At 42.3% G+C, this 22,978-nt stretch overlaps 1 long non-coding RNA gene across 4 annotated transcripts in view; it reads left to right on the top strand.

Moving 5' to 3' along the window:
- LOC122459355 overlaps positions 1-21,775 on the top strand; it is a 58,774-nt gene extending 36,999 nt beyond the window's left edge. Inside the window, exons 4-5 of one of the 4 annotated variants that reach the window (XR_006279977.1) lie at positions 15,808-15,839; positions 19,905-21,775. This is a non-coding gene — a long non-coding RNA (uncharacterized LOC122459355). Of the gene's footprint in view, positions 1-15,807; positions 15,840-19,740; positions 19,807-19,904 lie in introns of those variants that run through there. The other 3 variants (XR_006279978.1, XR_006279976.1, XR_006279979.1) reach the window with 3 other exon arrangements.
- The last annotated feature ends 1,203 nt before the right edge of the window (positions 21,776-22,978 follow it).

The following is a 22,978-nucleotide window of genomic DNA, read 5'->3' as shown; positions in this document are numbered from 1 at the left end:
TAGGTGACTGAAAAATCCATCACAGCTGAACATATGGGCCCATTCCCTTACCAGAATGAAAGATTCTCTCATTTAACCAGAAGTTTTCTCGCTTCTAGCTGGCAAAAATTCCATATGTGATAGTTCGCAACAATAATGTCGTGCCTCTGATACCCATATGCTTCACCTTTGAGAGAAACAGATGATGTGATCCTGATGAGACTACACAGCAGTGAAAAAGGGGAAAATGGCCTCTCGTGTAGATTCATAGATATTAAGGTCAGAAGGGACCATTATGATCATCTATTCTGACCTCCTGCACGATGCAGGCCACAGACTCTCACCCACCCGCTCCTGCGATTAAACATCTCACCTATGTCTGAGCTATTGAAGTCCTCAAATCATGGTTTAAAGACTTCAAGGAGCAGAGAATCCTCCAGCAAGTGACCCGTGCCCCATGCTACAGAGGAAGGCGAAAAACCTCCAGAGCCTCTTCCAGTCTGCCTTGGAGAAAAATTCCTCGCTGACCCCAAATATGGTGATCAGCTGAACCCTGAGCATATGGGCAAAATTCACCGGCCAGATACCCAGGAAAGAATTCTCTATAGTAACTCAGATCCCACCCCATCTAACATCCCATCACAGGCCATTGGGCCTATTTACCATGAATATTTAAAGAGCAATTAATTGCCAAAATCATGTTATCCCATCATACCATCTCCTCCATAAATTTACCGAGTTTAATCTTAAAGCCAGATAGATCTTTTGCCCCCACTGCTTCCCTTGGAAGGCTATTCCAAAACTTCACTCCTCTGATGGTTAGAAACCTTCATCTAATTTCAAGTCTAAACTTCCCAATGGCCAGTTTAGAACAATCCATTTGTTCTTGTGTCCACATTAGTATTAAGCTTAAATAATTCCTCTCCCTCTCTGGTATTTATCCCTCTGATATATTTATAGAGAGCAATCATACCTCCCCTCAACCTTCTTTTGGTTAGGCTAAACAAGCCAAGCTCCCTGAGTCTCCTTCATGAGACAGGTTTTCCATTCCTCGGATCATCCTAGTAGCCCTTCTCTGTACCTGTTCCAGTTTGAATTCATCCTTCTTAAACATGGGAGACCAGACCTGCACACAGTATTCCAGGTGAGGTCTCATCAGTTCCATGTATAACAGTACTAAAACCTCCTTATCTCTACTGGAAATATCTCGCCTAATGCATCCCAAGACCGCATTAGCTTTTTTCACAGCCATATCACATTGGCGGCTCATAGTCATCCTGTGATCAACCAATACCCCAAGGTCTTTCTCCTCTTCCGTTACTTCTAATTGATGTGTCCCCAGCTTATAACTAAAATTCTTGTTGTTAATCCCTAAATGCATGACCTTACACTTCTCACTATTAAATTTCATCCTCTTGCTATTACTCCAGTTTACAAGGTCATCCAGATCTTCCTATATGATATCCTGGTCTCTCTCTAAATTGGCAATACCTCCCAGCTTTGTATCATCCACAAACTTTATTAGCACACTCCCACTTTTTGTGCCAAGGTCAATAATAAAAAGATTGGTCCCAAAACTGATCCCTGAGGAACTCCACTGGTAACTTCCCTCCAACTTGACAGTTCACCTTTTAGTAGGACTAGTTCTAGTCTCCCCTTTAACCAATTCCTTATCCACCTTTCAATGTTCATATTGATTCCCCATCTTTTCCAATTTAATTAATTCCCCATGTGGCACAGTATCAAACGCCTTACTGAAATAGAGGTAAATTAGATCCACTGCGTTTCCTTTATCTAAAAAATCTGTTACTTTCTCAAAGGAGATCAGATTGGTTTGGCACGATCTACCTTTTGTAAAACCATGTTGTATTTTGTCCCATTTACCATTGTCTTCAATGTCCTTAACTACTTTCTCCTTCAACATTTTTTCCAAGACCTTGCATGCTACAGATGTCAAACTAACAGGCCTATAGTTACCCAGATCACATTTTTTTCCTTTCTTAAAAATAGGAACTATGTTAGCAATTCTCCAATCATACGGTACAACTCCTGAGTTTACAGATTCATTAAAAATTCTTGCTAATGGGCTTGCAATTTCAGGTGCCAATTCTTTTAATATTCTTGGATGAAGATTATCTGGGCCCCCCGATTTAGTCCCAGTAAGCTGTTTGAGTTTCGCTTCTACCTCAGATATGGTAATATCTACCTCCATATCCTCATTCCCATTTGTCATGCTACCAATATCCCTAAGATCCTCATTAGCCTTATTAAAGACTGAGGCAAAGTATTTGTTTAGATATTGGACCATGCCTAGATTATCCTTAACCTCCCTTCCATCCCCAGTGTTTACCGGTCCCACTTCTTTTCTTTTGTTTTCTTCTTATTTATATGACTATAGAACCTTTTACTATTGGTTTTTAATTCCCTTTGCAAGGTCCAACTCTACTTGACTTTTAGCTTGTCTCACTTTATCCCTACATGTTCTGACCTCAATAAGGTATCTTTCCTTGCTGATCCCTCCCATCTTCCACTCCCTGTAGGTTTTCTGCTTTTTCTTAATCACCTCTCTGAGATGCTTGCTCATCCAGCTTGGTCTACAACTCCTGCCTATGACTTTTTTCCCCTTTCTAGGGATGCAGGCTTCCAATAGCTTCTGCAACTTTGACTTGAAGTAATCCCTGGCCTCCTCTGCCTTTAGATCCATAAATTCTTCAGTCCAATCCACTTCCCTAACTAATTTTCTTAATTTTTGAAAGTTGGCCCTTTTGAAATCAAAAACCCTAGTAGCTCAGGCCTCTGTCATTCAGGGCTCTGTAAAGAGCATCTTGAATTTCACCTGGAAGTGGATCAATAGCTAGTGCAAGTTGTGGATCAAAGGTGTTTTTTTTTTTTTTTTTTTTTTAAAAAAAATCTAGAATTTGTTGAAATTTTGTCCTTTACACTGTTCTTTTTTCTTGGTGGAAAATTTTCATTTTGGTCAAAGTTTCCCAGTTTTTGAATGAAAAGCTGGAAAATATAAATGGATATTTCTAGTCCAATTTCAGGTGTATTTATTTATTTTAAACTGAAATTTGTTACTGAAAAGTGATTTCTTCCCCCCCCCCAAGTCATTTAAAAAACTGAACTGTTTTTGGTTCTATTAATGAAAAATAATTAGTATTTTCTCACCACTTCTAGTAAAAGGTTCTTGTCTTAGATTGCTCCACTCAGAGGGTGGATAGCCCTGGGTAATGCAGATTGACATTTCCAAGCAGCCCTCAAAGGTAGACTCGGGTAGTGGGTTTGGCAGTATTATAATCCAGAGTTTCTTATTGTCATGGTGAAATCTCTTTTGGAGATTGTCACAGAGTTTGGGGTGCAATCCAGAGCTGTGAGGGGTTGTCACCATTTGCCCTGCGATCCTGCATGCCTTACAATGCTTTGCTTCTCTGGCCCCCAGCCTGGGATACTCACGATCGGTCTACAAGCATATAGGTCTCACACCCTGAAGTGCCTTCATTCTAGATAGCCCTGGTATAGCAGCTCTGACCTCAGACAGCCCAATGCCCCACTCTGGCTTTCACCAGCCTTCACTATAACCAGCAAGGTGACCCCACCACACTCCTAGTCCTGAATTTCCCCAAAGCCATGTGCTCTGCCATGTCCCCTCCTGGACAGTTCAGAGAAATGTGGTTCATTTGTTCCTCTAAAGACACACAAGCACATCACAGCTTATTAACTTAACTGGGGGTAAATACAATTGTCTCTCTTTAAACACAGCACTGAGTTGGTTTATAATAAATATAACACGAATTTATTAATAGGACATAGGTTATGTGATGCCAGGTAAAAGGGATAAAGTTACAAAGGGTTACCAATAAAACAAAAGTGAAAATATGCATCTAAAAGTATTAAACTTAATCTAGCAAGGTACAGGCTTTGTTCAAGATGGCTTCTCACCTATATCGGAATGCATCCGATGAAGTGAGCTGTAGCTCACGAAAGCTTATGCTCTAATAAATTTGTTAGTCTCTAAAAAAAATTTCCTTTTCTTTTTGCGAATACTAACACGGCTGCTACTCTGATACCTATATTCAGTTTCCAAAGACTGTGTTTGGGAGAAATGATGCATTTGCTCTGGATAATTCCAGTGGGAAGGAAAGGGCAACTAGATTTTGAGTGAATTAAATTGGCCAAGCATGTGTTTTCACCTGGCACATGAAGAGTTCACACCATGAAAGCAGGTTATCTCCAGCTAATGCAAAATGAGCTCTCATCATATAAGTGAAATGTGATCAGTCTGAGAGTCCATGGGAATAGAATGACTACTGCAGAAGGACACACAGTGATCTGGAATAGTAGCAACAGAATAAGACAGCATGGGGTTGCCCTGCTGATCAGGGAGCAAATTAGCCCTTACACGATGGCCTAAAAACCAGTCAGCAGCAAGTTGATGATCCTCAGATTGGTAGCCAATTCCTATCTGGTAACTGTGTTTTCCAGTGCTATGCCCCTACTAGTGACTGTGATGATGAAGAGGTTGAGAAATAATTTAGAGACACCAAGAAGCCAGCAGTTGTTCACTGTACAGACATCTTATTTGTACAAGGTGATTGGAACACATACATTGGTCCCGAGAGTTACCTAGAATGGCGCAGCTGTGTTGGGAAGTTTGGGTATGGTAAGACAAACTGCAGAGGACTGCAACTCTTGAAGTTTGTGACTGGAAATGGCTTGGGCCTTGTCTACAAAAACAATTAGTTTGCAGCAAGCTGGAGTATGATGCTTTCCCTGCTCTAGTCTGCCGTGGACAACTGCCCATGAGGACTCTGCTGATATGTATTGACAGCTCATTAATGAGTTCTGAAATGGGACTAATCAAAAAGGACTAGTCAAAGTGCATTGATGAACTGTATACACAACAGCAGAGTGTGGGGAAGATTCACACCCCAGCTTGCCATGAACTAAATGTTCATGTAGACAAGCCTTTAGTATTAACAAATACCTTGTTCAAGCACAGACTGTCAAGGTGATTAGACTTGGACATCACTGGACTTGTGGACTCAGAACCAGATTGACTTCATCGTGATCTCAGAGATGGCATTCTGGTAGGATGAGGAGTCAATCCTTCAAGAAGGCCAACAAGAGATTCAATGATAACTTAGTAGTGGCCAACATAAAGCTCAAACTGCGAATCAAGAAATGACCAGCAAGTACCTTCAGGGTTTGTTATAATGACAAACTGAAAGTAGAATTCAAGAAGACTGTCTAACAAAAGCTGCAAGTTGCTGACCTCTTCATTTAGTAGCATAAATCAGATAGAGTACAACATCTCCTGCTACCTTACAGAGACCACAGATGAACTCCTGGAAAACAGATTCTAAACAAGAAACCTTTGATCACAGAGAAGATTATCAAGTTGTGTGATCAGCAAAGAAAGCTAAGAATACAAAGGATCACTGATGAAACTGCAAGAAAGCAATAGACTAGTATTCCAATATGACGGAAGAATTGGATGAACCGATTAAAGTGGCAAAAGTAGATTGGTCTGAAGAACAATGCATCAATATACAACATTCTTTTGCAGCAAAAGCCGATAGGAAGTCCTACCACATCGACTTTTTTTTTTTTTTTTTTTCAAAAAGTTTCTTCAGCAAGAGAAACACCATTTCACCCAACACTTGGGTTAGGTATTGCCAAGAACCAGATAATGTTAGTGAAACAAATTCTAAGTTAGAAGTGGAAAAAGGGAGAGGGGATCTACAAGAGAAGCTCAACTTATCTCCATGAACCTCCTCCTATGATTGAAGTTGAGATGTGGTGCAGACATTTTAGAATGCAATAAAACCCCTGGAGTGGCTAACATGCAAGCAGAGGCACTCATCTGGGCATACCATAAGCCTGTCAATGTGATTTGAGGGTCTGGAAGGTGGCCCAAGACTGATACAGTCCAATGGTGACCCATGGGGGGGGAAGAGTCACGTGACCTTCCCCAAAACACCGGGGGGGGAGGGCAAAGCTGGCAGACAGGGAGATGAAGGGGCAGGGCCAGAGCCTCTCCTCTTCCCGCCGCCTCTTCCGGCCATGCTGCCTGGTGCGACACACAACGGCTGCACTCTCCCAGGCAGTCTGCAGCCACCCAGCTTGCCTGGAAGAGCTCAGGCATGCAGCATGGCCGGAGGCTGCCTGGGAAAGTGGATTAGTGGCTCCACACATGCCAGGGGATCTGGAGCAGACTCCCCTCCCCTCTTCCAGGTAACGTAAGATGGGCAGGGGATGGGGAGAGCACAGAGCCCCTGGGCTGGGGGCAGGGAGGAATTGTGGGGGAGGTCACATGGGGAGTGGGGCGGAGAGGAGTCAAGTTGGGGGGGGGGTCACATGCACCCCTTTAGCTGGTGCCCCTTTTTGTGTCCTTCCCACTAGTTGCCTCGATGGTTCCTATTCATGAAAATGGGGACTTGGATGTTTGTGGAAATTAGTGCACAATCTCATTATTGAAACATGTTAGCAAATTACTGCTTCATATTATCCTGAAGAGAATTGCACCCAAGATAGAGATCTTTGTCTGAAGAACAAGCTGGATTTAGTCCCAAAAGAGGTACAGTGGAGCAGATATTCAAACTGCATGTGCTATGTGAGAAAGTGCTGGAGAATGATTGAAAGGTGGTTCTTGGGTTTTTTTTTTTTTTGTGGATTTTGCTAAGGCGTTTGAAAGCATGTGGCACAAACCTCTTTGGGAAATCCTATGGCTGGTCAGAGTTGGTGAAAATGTAGTAACACCGATACAAAATCTGTGGGAGTGTGATGGCTTAGGTGTTTGTGAGGCATGAGCAAAATAGTTGGTTTGACTTCAGGATAGGTGTCAGACGGATGCTTGGTATTCCCAACTGTTCTCGTGAAAAAATCTTAAGGAGATACTGGTGGAAACTTACAACAGGGTCTGCCTGTCAGTGGATGAAAAATTAGTCATCTGTACTTCTTCAATGAGAACCTGATTGGATTGTACCAAGAAAAAGTGCAAAAAATGCTAGAAAGAGAAGCGGTGGAAGCAGAGAAGTTAGATCAAAAGATATGACACACGGACAATGGTGACAACGAAGTGTGTTGATAAGGTGAAGATATTTCTTTCCAATCTGAGGAGGCATGGAGTGTATTGAGCACTTTAAATACCTGGTCGTATGACTACAAAGGGCTCTAAATATCACATAGAGATCTGACATAGCACGACTGCTTTAGCGACACTCAGCCACATTTGGGGAAGCAAAAGCATTACCAGGAACTGTAAAACGAAATTGCTGCAGTCTCTTGTCTTTAGCATCTTGCAACATGCATGTGAAACATGGACTTTAAGGAAACAGGACATTGAGGCTTCCTGCCTTCCAATGGAGATGCTATAGACAATTGTTGTGCCTTAACTATACTTCTCGCATGACTTAGGAGTAGGTAATTGCCCACATTTACAGCCTGACCAAAGTGATACCTGTTATCGAGATCAGAAAAACCTGAGTTCATGAGTCGTGTGGGTAGAATGAGCAAAGGAAGATTGTTGAAGCAAGATTTGCGGGGACTGGTGCCAGGGGCAGGAAACACCCACCATGAGTGTAGTTCAGTGATGTGTCTGGGTGAGGTGCAGTATGGCATGCTTCTTAAGGCTCTGTGACACGTGCAAAACTCGGAGGAAGATTGCCGGCCAATGACTCTTATGTGTTTGTGTTTTACTGTGTTGTAATGTGACTCTGTGGTGCTTTGCACCGTGAGAGAATGTGTGTGTGGTTGGCCACACCATCTCAGAGGACATAGTACAAATTGATAATGTGAAGGACAATGGAAATGGTTAGGAAGGCAGAGAATCTTCTATGTGAGCAGAAACTAAAAAGATTAGGAGGCAGATCCTCAGCTGGGGTAAATTGAATCAAACTATTGAAATCAGTGGTTTCAGAGTAGCAGCCGTGTTAGTCTGTATTCGCAAAAAGAAAAGGAGTACTTGTGGCACCTTAGAGACTAACAAATTTATTAGAGCATAAGCTTTCGTGAGCTACAGCTCACTTCATCGGATGCATTTGGTGGAAAAAACAGAGGAGAGATTTATATACACACACACAGAGAACATGAAACAATGGGTTTATCATACACACTGTAAGGAGAGTGATCACTTAAGATAAGCCATCACCAACAGCAGGGGGGGGAAGGAGGAAAACCTTTCATGGTGACAAGCAGGTAGGCTAATTCCAGCAGTTAACAAGAATATCAGAGGAACAGTGGGGGGTGGGGTGGGAGGGAGAAATACCATGGGGAAATAGTTTTACTTTGTGTAATGACTCATCCATTCCCAGTCTCTATTCAAGCCTAAGTTAATTGTATCCAGTTTGCAAATTAATTCCAATTCAGCAGTCTCTCGTTGGAGTCTGTTTTTGAAGCTTTTTTGTTGAAGTATAGCCACTCTTAGGTCTGTGATCGAGTGACCAGACAGATTGAAGTGTTCTCCAACTGGTTTTTGAATGTTATAATTCTTGACATCTGATTTGTGTCCATTCATTCTTTTACGTAGAGACTGTCCAGTTTGGCCAATGTACATGGCAGAGGGGCATTGCTGGCACATGATGGCATATATCACATTGGTAGATGCGCAGGTGAACGAGCCTCTGATAGTGTGGCTGATGTGATTAGGCCCTATGATGGTATCCCCTGAATAGATATGTGGACAGAGTTGGCAACGGGCTTTGTTGCAAGGATAGGTTCCTGGGTTAGTGGTTCTGTTGTGTGGTGTGTGGTTGCTGGTGAGTATTTGCTTCAGATTGGGGGGCTGTCTGTAAGCAAGGACTGGTCTGTCTCCCAAGATCTGAGAGAGCGATGGCTCGTCCTTCAGGATAGGTTGTAGATCCTTGATGATGCGTTGGAGGGGTTTTAGTTGGGGGCTGAAGGTGATGGCTAGTGGCGTTCTGTTGTTTTCTTTGTTGGGCCTGTCCTGTAGTAGATCATACCACTCGATCCATTGTCTACAGCCAAGCGCTACGATATAACCGCATTTGCTCCAACCCCTCAGACAGAGACAAACACCTACAAGATCTCTATCATACATTCCTACAACTACAGTACCCACCTGCTGAAGTGAAGAAACAGATTGACAGAGCCAGAAGAGTACCCAGAAGTCACCTACTACAGGACAGGCCCAACAAAGAAAACAACAGAACGCCACTAGCCATCACCTTCAGCCCCCAACTAAAACCCCTCCAACGCATCATCAAGGATCTACAACCTATCCTGAAGGACGAGCCATCGCTCTCTCAGATCTTGGGAGACAGACCAGTCCTTGCTTACAGACAGCCCCCCAATCTGAAGCAAATACTCACCAGCAACCACACACCACACAACAGAACCACTAACCCAGGAACCTATCCTTGCAACAAAGCCCGTTGCCAACTCTGTCCACATATCTATTCAGGGGATACCATCATAGGGCCTAATCACATCAGCCACACTATCAGAGGCTCGTTCACCTGCGCATCTACCAATGTGATATATGCCATCATGTGCCAGCAATGCCCCTCTGCCATGTACATTGGCCAAACTGGACAGTCTCTACGTAAAAGAATGAATGGACACAAATCAGATGTCAAGAATTATAACATTCAAAAACCAGTTGGAGAACACTTCAATCTCTCTGGTCACTCGATCACAGACCTAAGAGTGGCTATACTTCAACAAAAAAGCTTCAAAAACAGACTCCAACGAGAGACTGCTGAATTGGAATTAATTTGCAAACTGGATACAATTAACTTAGGCTTGAATAGAGACTGGGAATGGATGAGTCATTACACAAAGTAAAACTATTTCCCCATGGTATTTCTCCCTCCCACCCCACCCCCCACTGTTCCTCTGATATTCTTGTTAACTGCTGGAATTAGCCTACCTGCTTGTCACCATGAAAGGTTTTCCTCCTTCCCCCCCTGCTGTTGGTGATGGCTTATCTTAAGTGATCACTCTCCTTACAGTGTGTATGATAAACCCATTGTTTCATGTTCTCTGTGTGTGTGTATATAAATCTCTCCTCTGTTTTTTCCACCAAATGCATCCGATGAAGTGAGCTGTAGCTCACGAAAGCTTATGCTCTAATAAATTTGTTAGTCTCTAAGGTGCCACAAGTACTCCTTTTCTTTTATTGAAATCAGTGGCGCTAAGACAAATCACATCAGTCCCTAGGACTGTTTAGTTTACAGTGGCATTGACCAAGAGAGGCATGATAGAGGTAGAGAAAATGAATGATAAAAAGGTCAATTAAGCGCTCCTATTTACCTTGTCCTTTCCCATAATATTGTGCAGGACCAAGTGGACACCAAAAGAAATAAAAAAAGAACAAATTTATAACTGATAAAAAGGAATACATTTGCAGCCAATGAGTAGTTAACCTTTGGCTCTCAGAGCCACATGATATTATTCAGGCAAAGAGCTCAGTAGGATTTGAAAAAGGATTACGTTTTATATGTGTAATAAAAATATCATCAGTTACATTGGCTCAGATAGTAATTTATAAGGGTTGGCAACCTTATGTTTCAGGACATACGCCAACCAGTGACTGCCTCAGGATGGGAAGAAAATTCTCCCATAGATGTGGTCTTGCATAGTTTATCCTTTATGGAGATTCTTCACCTTCATCCAAAGCAGTTGGTGCTGGCCATAATCAGAGACTGGACTAGACTGACAATTTATCTGATCTGGTATGGCAATTTGTGTGTTCTTATAAAACATATGGTACCCATTTCCATTAAAAGCAATAGTTTTTGGAGGAAAGAAAAGAAATGTGCTAACAGGCATGCATTCAATAGTTACAGACAGACAAAATCCATGGATGACAGAGCAATAACATATGAGATTGTTAACCAGTGAGCAAAATACCCAGTAGATTTCATGCATCTGATGCAGTAAGCTGTGGCTCACAAAAGCTTGCGCTCAAATAAATTTGTTAGTTTCTAAGGTGCCACAAGTACTCCTTTTCTTTTTTTTCAAGAGAACCCTGTAAATCGTTAGATGTTAGCACAAAATCCTACCTTTAGGAGTATGTAGCACGCTGAAAGGAGGATCTCCAAGCCTTCCTGGCAGTACAGGGGAGGGAAGCCATGGCTATGAATGCTGTATAATACCTTACTGTTGCTCTAGGAGGAAGTAGCATAAAGTTCTTCTGGCACCTACTGCTTTGTAGGTGGGCTGGGGCCTCCAGCCCATGCAAGCTCACTATGGCTCTTTTGGACCATAGAACATCTGTAGACATGTTAGCTGGGTTCACAACAGTCCAGACCCTTGTATCTGTGTAAACCATCAGAAGTGAAGGAACTTTTGTGTCCCTTTTCCTACCTGCCCCCCCCCCATGAGATAGGCCAGGATTTCATCTTTAGTAGATCAAATTCTCTCTTCTGTTACATTCATGGAAATCCACTGACTGCAGTGAGTTTACATGCATTTAATGAAGGCATAATTTGTATATCGGACTATAACATGCTCATCATGAACATGATTTTTGGCTTTGGTAAATTTTGTATTTTCCTATCTGCCCTATTAGTTAATAAATATTTCTTTGCACAAGGACAACAAAGACTTCTTTTTATTGTAATCAAATATAAAATACCAGACTCTCTTGTTCTAATGGTGAACATCTAAAAACAGAGGAACCCCAAATTAGTTGTGAATTTTGAACAAAGGTAATTTGACTGTATCAGAGGTGACAGTGCTACCTAGTTCTCAGGACTCTGAGCTTTAACTACAAAACTATCCTCTTTCCCCTGACGTGTCTGACTTTGTCCCTCCTCAGAAATTGAATATCTGCCTAGATGGACAGTTGATATAGCAGTTCCTATGGGTTTATAAGAATAACAGAGTATTTGGAGAGAAAAAGGAAATATGAATAGTCCATATTCCACCTGAAGAGACAGTTTGAATTACTATAAGAAAACACATTGTAATTAAACAGGCAATAGATTAGATCAGCAGATCTCATTGATGACCCTCTGAGCCCTTGCTGATGGTTTGTAGAGAGCAGGTTGGTCACACAATTCTAGTTCTCCTCTTTGTTTCAAGCTGCTTGATTACATTAAAAGAAGCTAAAAATACACCAAATTCTTCCCCAGTGGTCCTTTTCTAAGTAAGCAACTGCTGTCAGGATATTGTGGATTAGAAACAGAATGGGATATAGTCTGTACTCACAGAAAGAAGGTGGGCTGGCCAATGAGAGAATCTGTGTTAGGGTGTAGCCCACTCATTGGGGGGGGGGAATGAGAATACCTGGATTAGATGCAAAAATCAGGAAAGAATTTTATATAAACCATCATCAGCTTCCATAGTCTGTACATTCCATTACTCAGTTTGCCATTATTGACAGAGCAAATGTCAACACGTTGATTTTATTTCTCACACTCAGTTCTAACAATTCCTGGTGGTGAAAGAAGTAGTAATGATCTAGTCAGGCTTGCTCTATTCATTGTCATCTTAAAATCAACAGTGGGAATACCTCTGAATAAATGTGCACCAGTAGTCAAAAGCCTCATTGAAACTGAATTTGCTACCATAGGGGCAAACTGAGCAGCAAAACATTTTCAGCTGATGTGCTTTGAGAATATGGAAAATATTTTACAATTATAAACTATTCTTTGTGATAAAACAGCCTAACAGAGACTGTTGCTGAAGTTTCCTGTGGCCTTTCCCTATATTCAGGTTATTTGATCTGTAGCTTTGTTGAATCACCATATAGCAGTTTTGGTACTGCATTTGTGAGTTTGAGCATCAAGTGTTCAGTAGTTTGGCATCTCTGTATCTAAGTGCCACCAGCTGAGAGATCTGCGGGCTCAAGAATACATGCAAGACTTGTGACTTGGCACAAATGTGGAATGCTGAAGAGGGATGAACGTAGCCCTGGTGACTGGCTGCCTGGTGAAGATGTCGCATAGAACTGTGTGTTGAAGTATCCTGCTGGTTTAGTGTGTAAAGAGGGAGAGCAATCAGCAGACTCATTTGTATCAAAAAATAAGGCTCTATCAAAATGAGTTGACTCACCATATACAAATTAGGATCATAGAAGATTAGGGTTGGAAGAGACCTCAGGAGGTCATCTAGTCCAACCCCAACTAAATCATCCCAGCCATGGCGTTGTCAAGCTGGGCCTTAAAAACCTCTAAGAATGGAGATTCCACCACCTCCCTAGGTAACCCATTCCACAGCTTCACCACCCTCCTAGAGAAATACTTTTTGCTAATATCCAACCTTGACCTCCCCCGCAACTTGAGACCATTGCTCCTTGTTCTGTCATCAGCCACCACTGAGAACAGCCTAGCTCCATCCTCTTTGGAACCCCCCTTCAGATAGCTGTACCCCCCCTTCTTTTCTGAATACTAAAAAAGTCCAGTTCCCTCAGCCTATCCTCATAAGTCTCCTAATCATTTTTGTTGCCCTCTGCAGAACTCTCTCCAATTTTCCCATTCTTTCTGTAGTGGGGGGCCGAAAACTGGATGCAATACTCCAGATGTGGCCTCACCAGTGCTGGATAAGGGAGAGGGGAATAATCCACCACCAGTGCTGGAGAGGGGAATAATCACTTCCCTCGTTCTGCTGGCAATGCTTCTTCTAATGCAGCTCAATATGCCATTAGCCTTCTTGGCAACAAGGGCACACTGTTGACTCTCATCCACTGTAATCCCCATGTCCTTTTCTGCAGAACTGCCGCTTAGCCCGTCGGTCCCCAGCCTGTAGCAGTGCATGGGATTCTTCCGTCCTAAGTGCAGGACTCTGCATTTGTCTTTGTTGAATCTAATCAGATTTCTTTTGGCCCAATTCTCCAATTTGTCTAGGTCAGTCTGGACCCTATCCCTACCCTACATGGTATCTATCTCTCCTCCCAGCTAAGTATCCTCTGCGAACTTGCTGAGGGTGCAATCTATTCCATCATCCAGATCATTAATGAAGATGTTGAACAAAATTGACCCCAGGACAGACCCCTGGGGCACTCCACTTCATACTGGCTGCCAACTAGACATCGAGCTGTTGATCACTACCCGTTGAGCCTGACAATCTAGACAGCTTTCTATCTATCTTATAGTCCATTCATCCAATCCATACTTTAATTTGCTGGCAAGAATACTATGGGAGACCGTATCAAAAGCTATGCTAAAATCAAGATCAATCATGTCCACTGCTTTCCCCATATCCACAGAGCCGGTTATCTCCTCATAGAAGGCAATCAGGTTGATCAGGCATGACTTGCCCTTGGTGAATCCATGTTGAATGTTCCTGATCACTTTCCTCTCCTCCAAGTGCTTCAAAATGGATTCTTTGAGGACCTGCACCATGATTTTTCCGGGGACAGAGGTGAGGCTGACCTGTGTGTAGTTCCCTTCTAAAAAATTCTTTTTCCCTTTTTTAAAGATGGGCACTATATTTGCCTTTTTCCAATTGTCTGGGACCTCCCCTGATTGCCATGAGTTTTCAAGATAATGGCTAATGGCTCTGCAATCACATCAGCCAACTGCCTCAGCACCCTCGGATGTGTTGCATCCAGCTCCATGGACTTGTGCATGTCCAGCTTTTCTAAAAAGTCCTTAACCTGTTCTTTCGCCACTGAGGGCTGCTCACTTCCTCCCCATACAGTGCTGCCCAATGCAGCAATCTGGGAGCTGATCTTGTCTGTGAAGGCCAAGGCGCAAAAAAAAAAGCATTGAGTACTTCAGCTTTTTCCACATCAGCTGTCACTAGGTTGCCTCCCCCATTCAGTAAGGGTCCCACACTTTCCCTGACCACCACCTTGTTGCTAACATACCTGTAGAAACTCTTCTTTTTACCCTTTACACGCCTTGCTAGCTGCAACTCCAGTTGTGCTTTGGTCTTCCTGATTACACCCTGCATGCTCAAGCAATATCTTTATACTTCTCCCTAGTTATCTGTCCAAGTTTCCACTTCTTGTAAGCTTCCTTTTTGTGCAACTAATTTCTGTATACCAGCAGTTACCCTATGCTAAGAGCCCAATTTTTGTTTGGGAGCTCTAGCCCCTGTCATAAGTCTCCCTTTTGGCTTCAGTCAGCCAGTCCCGCCCCCCACACACACTTTTCTATTAGTTTTCCACATAAATTTTGTTCCCATTTTCTGTTTACCCATTAAAACAATAATTCTTCCCTCCTTAGTGTGCTTTGGCCATCAGAAGGCAAGGGGATAGCACCACTACATGAACATAAGGAGGACATCCCAGAATAAGAAAAGAAAAAGGTATAGAAAAACAAGAAGTTAGTACTGGTGGTTTCCTGTTCCTCTCCATGGGAAGATGCAGTACTGTGTCACTGCCACGTATGGTGCTATGTGAGGCTGTAAAAATGCTGTACTCCTCAGCTCATTCACACGGGAAAAATGGCATCTCCCAGCCCGAAGTGAAAATTGCTGACCTTTTCTTTGCCTATGACTCTAGAACTTTGGAGGTGATGCCACCTTTAGAGGAACAATTGCTTAATACAAGAATATTAGTGATGATTTTAATACACTGAATTTAATGCAGGAGCGTTGGGAGAACCGATCTGTAGTTGGTTTCTCTATCCCTGTGTCTTCCTTAGTCTCCAAATTAGACTTCTCTTAGGAATAGGTTTTCTTCTGAGTTAACCTCTTCAGTATGCCCCTCTCAAGCCTGTAATATTATTGGGAGCCACCTGGTGGTGCAAATAGACAGCCTTACAAGTTCTGTTTAATTAATTAAAGTGTATGGATAATTAGGTTTTGGAGAAACACTTATTGTTAATTGTGGTGCAGTTCTTTTAAGCTGTTAGAAAAAAATGGTTACCCACCTAAGCTTCTATCTGACTAAAACTAATGTCTTCTTTGCAGAAGGTATCTACATCAGCAAACACAAAAATTTTTTAGTGAGAGAGCCTTTTTATTTCTTCAGGGGCAGTTTGCTCTGTTACATCAGGTAACCTGGTTTTTAAAGCTCCCACTAGGTGCACATCCATGATGGATAGAGAATCCTCTGCAAGGGGATGTCTGATTACATTAATGTTTTATGTAGTAAAATCAAAAGCGGAAGGCTGGAGTTCAAGGGATGTTAAAAATTCCTATGTCTCCAGTCCACCTAACATTTTTGAATGTACCTGCAATTTGTTTGAATGTGGGTTTATCTTGCATCAGAAAATAATTTCACACAAAACATCAGCGGAAGTAAATTGTTTATAAGCAGAGAGGTAGAAAACCGTGTACTAAATTTTCAAACCTGGGAGTCTGAAGTTAGGCTCCTGAATAAAGTGGCCTGATTTTCAAAAGTGCTAAGCTCCTGCTGCATTTGGTGGGATTTGTGAATGATCAGCACTTTTGAAACTCAGATCACTTTTATGGCTAAATATGGAATTGGGAAGCTATCCTTAGTCATCATAGTTTGAAAACGTTGGCCAGAGATACCCAGGACATGGGAGTGCCATTTAAAAATAACTGTCTTAGCTTCCTCAAAACAGCTAAGGATGCCAAAAGAAAGTTCTATATAATTCAGTTAGCAGGTCCAGCTCAGGCCCTAACAGCTGTGTTGCCCAATCAAGGACAGAGGGACTTTAAAACAAGACATATTTGGCCAACACAAGGAAGTTAAGTACCAATGCTGTCTCCAAGGAGGTATATAATAAGGATGATTTTTGAAGCTTTGGATAATTTGGGAGGCGGAACTGAACTAAGGTCTTTGCTGATATCTTCACAAATCCATAGTAGGATCTTATCTGACATTTTCTGTTTCTTCAAATCTCACACCCATCGGGCTTTTCTAGCATGTTAGTCATGCAACGCAGGCTGGAGCATCTTTCACACATAGAAGCTAATAAGGATTTAGGAAATGAAGACACCAGCTTAGACCCAGCAGAGACTGACAAGTCTGCTGAAAGACTCCTCAGATTAGATTTGAAATGTCAGCATAGGCAGAGAAAACCTGGCAGCAAGGTGGATTGCATGAAGAAAGAAGTTACAAGAAAGAATTGCATGAAGTTCTGTTGTCCAAGGTCCACAAGCCTGGAATATGCACAATGGATGCATCTCTGAGGCTGGGAGCAAGAGTGGAGGGGCCAATCTAGTGTTCCTCTCTACCCTTATGTGCAACTCTGTGGAGTCTGGAGCAGGAAGGATGGTGTTAGAGGCATCCGTGTAAGAGAGAGGAGGGTCTTCTCTGCAAGTCCCTCTAACAAAAAGGACCATTTTTTTTCTATTTAATTTTGTTTAGGCTCTTATACCATGTGCGCCTTTCCCCCTAACATACTTCCCCCTGGATTGCAACAGGAAGATCCCAAGGCAAGTTGTGGCTCCTATTTCCTACAGTAATGCAAAAAGGACTTGAGCAAAACCATTTCATTTCTTGCCTTCTCTCTGGCCCAATGTCGATGCACTGTGGATAAGTAATGAGTTAATCATAGGACCAAAGCGGGGGAAAAAGCATGACTGTATGCCAATGATTCTGTAGCTTGCTTGTTAGAGTATTCATATGGGAGACCCAGGATCCGGTCAACCTGTGGAACTCATTGCCAGGGGATGTTGTGAAGGCCAAAAGTATAACTGGATGTCCCTAAACCACTGTGTGCCAGAAATGGAGATTGGATGATGGGGAATTTGATAAATTGCCCTGTTCTGTTCATTCCCTCTGAAACACATGGCACTGGCCACAGTCAGAAAACAGGATACGGGGCTAGATGAACCATTGGTCTGACCCAGTATGGCTGTTCTTATGTTCCCCTGCTCCAGTGAATTTTTAAATTATTTATCCACAGTGGAGCACTTTCAACAGGAGAGACCAAGGGAGCCCACCCCAGACAATCCCATAGCTCAGTGAGTAGGGCACATACCTAGGCAGCTTCAATTCCCTGTTCGAGTTTCACCTCCACCCAAGAAGGGATTCAAATTGGGGGTTCCCACATACCAGGTGGGTACCTTAGCCACTTGGCTAAAGATTACAAACTAATAGCTCCTCCCTGCCTGGCCGTTCTGTGTAAACTCATCTATGGGGGCCCAATCTAATAGGTGAGAACTGAGCATGTTTACTGGATCAGGCCCCACAGAAAAGTTAGACAAAGGAACACCTAACTTCTTCTGGTTTGTGCAAGAACTCAGGAGCTTAGGTGTCCAGACACCAGGCGTGGGCTGCAATGCACATGCTCAGAGGCAGAAACATAGGACTTTAGGGATCTGCAAAAATGAAGGCACCAAATGAGTTTAGGCACCTATAGCATTCAGATATAGCTAAACAGGGGTTATGTGAATCCCAGTGGAGCCTGATTCCCAGATTTAAGTGTCTAAAGTGTCAATCAGGCACCTAAGCGCTTCTGTAAATCCAGCCCTTAGTCTCTCTGTGCCTCAGTTCCCCATCTGTAAAATGGGGATAATAGCACCTCTCTAGCCTCACAACATCCCTGTAACACATCTGAGGTTAAAGAATTGATATCCTCAGATCCTATGATACTGGAGCCATGTACACACCTAAGATAGACAGTGAAAAACTCCCTCTCCTCCATTGCTGTTTTTCTTGGCCAATGGACTATGGAAACATCACAGAATTAAGAGCATCTTGGTCAGGGAATTACATGACCGGCTTCAATTTACAGGCAGCTGAAGGTTTTCCGTTCTATGTAAGATTATTTAACAGAGAGGGAAAGAATGAGCGCAGAAGAGAGTGGTAATTCTCCTTATTAAATGTTTACCATTCAGTTTCTGGCTGCATGTTAACAGGATTTGTGAGAATAACCATGATGAGAATTCACCTTCCAGACCTAAGGTTGGGAGAGGCCAAATGTTTAGTAAACATGCCATGAGAAGGCTTTCTTGTAGTGTGCCACAGCTGGTAGCCTTTTGAGAGGTCGTCTCCCTGTGTTTGAAGTGAATAATGGATAGTCATATATTTTAGGGTTTGGGTGGGGGTTAGGTTAAGGAATTAAACAAGGAGTGGTGGCTAATGTAGAAACATATCCCACTCCAGTGTTTTAACAGGGCATTGCTAGGCCACAGCTACACTGAGAAAGGAGTTGTTTGAAAACCATGTTAAAAACATGTATTGATATGTTCAGAGCCATCTGGGGGATTTAGACACATAAGATGAAACCTTGACACAGTTGAAGTGAATGGCAAGACACCCACTGACTTCGCTCAGGACATGATTTTACCCACAGTTGCCCCTGATTCCAGTTGTGATTTTCAAAGGGACCTAATGGAGTGAGGTGCCCAACTCCCATTAACAGTTGCTAGGAGTCAGGCATCTAACTCCCTTAGGCTCCTTGGAAACTGAATCTTTAATAAATTTATTAGAGCATAAGCTTTCGTGAGCTACAGCTCACTTGCATCCTATGAAGTGAGCTGTAGCTCACGAAAGCTTATGCTCTAATAAATTTGTTAGTCTCTAAGGTGCCACGGGTACTCCTTTTCTTTTTGCGAATACAGACTAACACGGCTGCTACTCTGAAACCTGAATCTTTAATGGGAGTTAAGCATCTAAATCTTAGGTGGCTTTGAAAGTCTTGCCCAAGGATCATGTTCCCACACATTTGACCAGTGAGTGGACAGAGACGAGGCTGTTAGGAGCCCAGGTTTCCAAACAAGCTCTAATCTCATTATAGATAGGGCCTTACTCTGTGCAATGCACTCTGCTGTACTCATCAGTCAGCAAGTCTCCTCTACTCCCTGACAGCAGGTGGTTGGGGAAGGGCTATTTCTCTCTCTGCCCTATTGCCATGTCTGCCAGCACCAAGGGTGTCAGTTCAGATGCATTATTTATGGTTAATTCTGGCTTATTGCACAACATTCCAGCATGTGGACCCCACAGTATCTCATAAGGAGGTTTCTGCAATGATGGATAGCCTGAGAAAGGCCAGGCAAAGGGCATTATTATAACAGTACATAAATGTTTTTTTTTCCATTTAACATTAAAACACCTGATTTCCTTTAACATTGTAAACATGTGATTTTATTAGGTACTAGAGAGCTGATGGATTTAAAGCCATTTTCGGAGACCAAGTGACAGACTTGTCAGCTCTTCTGTATGTCAAAGAGCAGCAAGAAGAGGAATCTTTATCACGAAAACCTGCTGAGTGAAAGGGAGGTGGCCTCCACTCTGAAGACTTTCATGGATCTGTACGGAGCCACCTAAAACTTTTTCAATACTCTGTCTTAGTGGAAAACAATTTAAAAGTGGAGGGAACATAGGATATAATCTTCCAGAAACAGAGTTGGCAAAGGAACTGTATTTTGTTCCTAGCTAATAAATTCAGCTTTCAGGAAGAAATTCTTATAAGGTTCATTTACCAGCTTTTAAGAAAGGAAAATGAATGTGTTAATTATGTACATTTTTACCATCTGCTAAATGAGGTAATTTCGGCCAGGCCTTGGCAACCTCTTCCTGGACATAAACTTTAAAAACAAGCTTTTTCAACCATAAAATTACTGCCCTGGAAAAGGACAGATAAATGTCTAAGCAAGCGCCTCATTACTGTCAAAGCTGTGATTTGTTGTTTCATTATAATGTGTTTTCCTTGTTATTGGTGTTAAGGTTGAGTCAGCCTTTCCATTATAAATACCCTCCTAATTTTAGGGTGACATGGCTCAGCTGTTAAAAAAAATTTTAAAAAAAGTTGCACTGGGCTGAAATGAGGAATTGTGTTCTCAAGCTAAATGCAAGGATCAAAACAAGAGATTGGATTTTCAGAAACATTTTAAGGCACTTCTGGGATTGACAAATGCCTGGCTTTTCAAGAGCTCATATCTGCCATTTTATTGTTGAGCAGTACCGTAACCCATTGAAGCCAATAGGGCTATGTTCAGAATAAGGTGGGCTTAATTAACTGCACGCTTGCTCAGTAAAACAAGAGGGGTGCAAACAGCTTCCCCTGGGTGTGGTACCCACATTGTAAAAACCTGCATCAAGCTCCTACTTCCCCTCTTAATGCAAGTAGCTGGGCATGGGTAGGACCTTGGCTCTGTTCCCCCCTCACCTGCCATATGCTGGCAAGTGTAGCTGTGCCAGCGTGGTGGGGGAAGTAATCTGCACCAAGAATGAGGTGAGGGCAGGTTGCTTCTTCCCTGGAGCAGGGGGAAACTGGGAGGCTGGAATCTGGTTCCTTGTCTGCTCCTAGGGCCGGGCAACAGTACACTTTCCTTTACTTGGCCTTCAGGCACTACTGCAATATAAATGTTAAATAACAAGGAATGAGAGGAATGATACTTGGGGCTTGTGACAAAGCCACAGTTCAGCTCAAAGTGTGAAGATGCAGAGTTTATTCCTCCTCAATTAATTACTTTAGAGCCATTGTCCCTCAGAGTGATCTGCTTTATGTGCTGAACATTTGACATATTACGGACCTGCAGCTGCTGTTGAAAATGGGATCATTTTTGACAAATCGGTAGCTTGCAAACTCTGAGTAAAACTTACCAGCTCCTGAATTTCAGTTGTGGACTATTTTTTGTTCCCCTTTTTTTCTTTCAAATGAGTGCACAGTAAGGCTCAGCTGCCCCTGAGGTTTCATGTTAATTACCAACTAGTATTGGCTCAAGAAGAAGTGTAACATACATTCCAATAGTCAGCTGTAACAAACACAAATAAAAATAAATGTTTTAAAACTGCAGGCATTAATAAAGGTAGCATCTGAATGTGGCCAGTGGGATAGGAGCAGGGATGATCTAAGTAACAGTCTAAGAATATCTAAAGGTGATGGACAAAATGTGGGGAAGTACAAGATGAGATGCGTGTGTGTTTTTTTTTAAACGTGTATATCTTGTTGACTTCTTATAAAATGCACCATCAGCAATAGATCTTAGAACAAATTTTGAAAGAGAAAGTAGTTAAGGACATAGAGGCTAACAGTAGTTGGGATAAAATACAACATGGTTTTACAGAAGGTAGATCATGCCTCAGACTGACCTGATCTCCTTCTTTGAGAAGATAACTGATTTTTTTTTTTTTTTTTTTTTTTTTTTAGACAAAGGAAATGCAGTAGATCTAATCTATCTGGATTTCAGTAAGGCATTTGATATAGTTCCACATGGGAAATTAATAGTTAAATTGGAGAAGATGAGGATTAATATGAGAAATGAAAGGTAGATAAGAAACTGGTTAAAGGGAAGACTACAATGGGTCATCCTGAAAGGTGAATTGTCAGGGGGGAGGGAGGTTACTAGTACAGTTCTTCAGGGCTCTGTCTTGGGACCAGTCTTATTTAATATTTTTATTACTGACCTTGGCACAAAAAGTGGAGAGCGCTAATACAATTTGCGGCTGATACAAAGCTGGGAGGTACTGGCAATATGGAGGAGGATCAAAATATCATAAAAGAAGATCTGGATAACCTTCTAAACTAGAGTAATAGAAATGGGATGGAATTGAATAGTTCAAACTGCAAGGTCATGCATTTAGGGACTAACAACAAGAATTTTTGCTGTAAGCTGTGGATATATCAGTTGGAAGTGACAGAGGAGGAGAAAAACTCGGGTATATTGGTTGAATCACAGGATGACTATGAGCTGCCAAGTGGATGCAGCTGTGAAAAAGGCTAATGCAGTCCTAGGATGCACCAGGCAAGATATTTCCAGTAGAGACAGGGAGTGTTAGTACTGTTATACAAGGCACTGGTGAGACCTCATCGGGAATAGTGTTTGCACTTCTGGTCTCCCATGTTTGAGAGATGAATACCATGTGGAAGAGGTATAGAGAAGGGGTACTAGGATGATCTGAGGATAGGAAAACCTACCTTATGCGAGGAGACTCGAAGAGCTTGGCTTGTTTAGCCTATCCAAAGGAAGTCTGAGGGGAGATATTATGGCTCTCTATAAATACATCAGGGAAATGAATACTAGGGAGGGAGAGGAGTCATTTAAGTTAAGCACCAATGTGGCTACAAGATCAAATGGATATAAACTGTACATCAACGAGTTTTAAAAATTAGGTGCAGGTTTCTAACCATCAGAGGAGTGAAGTTCTGGAACAGCCTTCCAAGGGGAGCAGTGGGGGGCAAAAAACCTAACTGGCTTCAAGACTCAGCTTGATAAGTTTATG

Source organism: Dermochelys coriacea, chromosome 3 (assembly GCF_009764565.3).
Source record: "Dermochelys coriacea isolate rDerCor1 chromosome 3, rDerCor1.pri.v4, whole genome shotgun sequence".
NCBI classification, from domain to species: domain Eukaryota; kingdom Metazoa; phylum Chordata; order Testudines; family Dermochelyidae; genus Dermochelys; species Dermochelys coriacea.
Note: the sequence above shows the minus strand (reverse complement) of the source record. Positions and strands in the feature narration are given on the sequence as shown.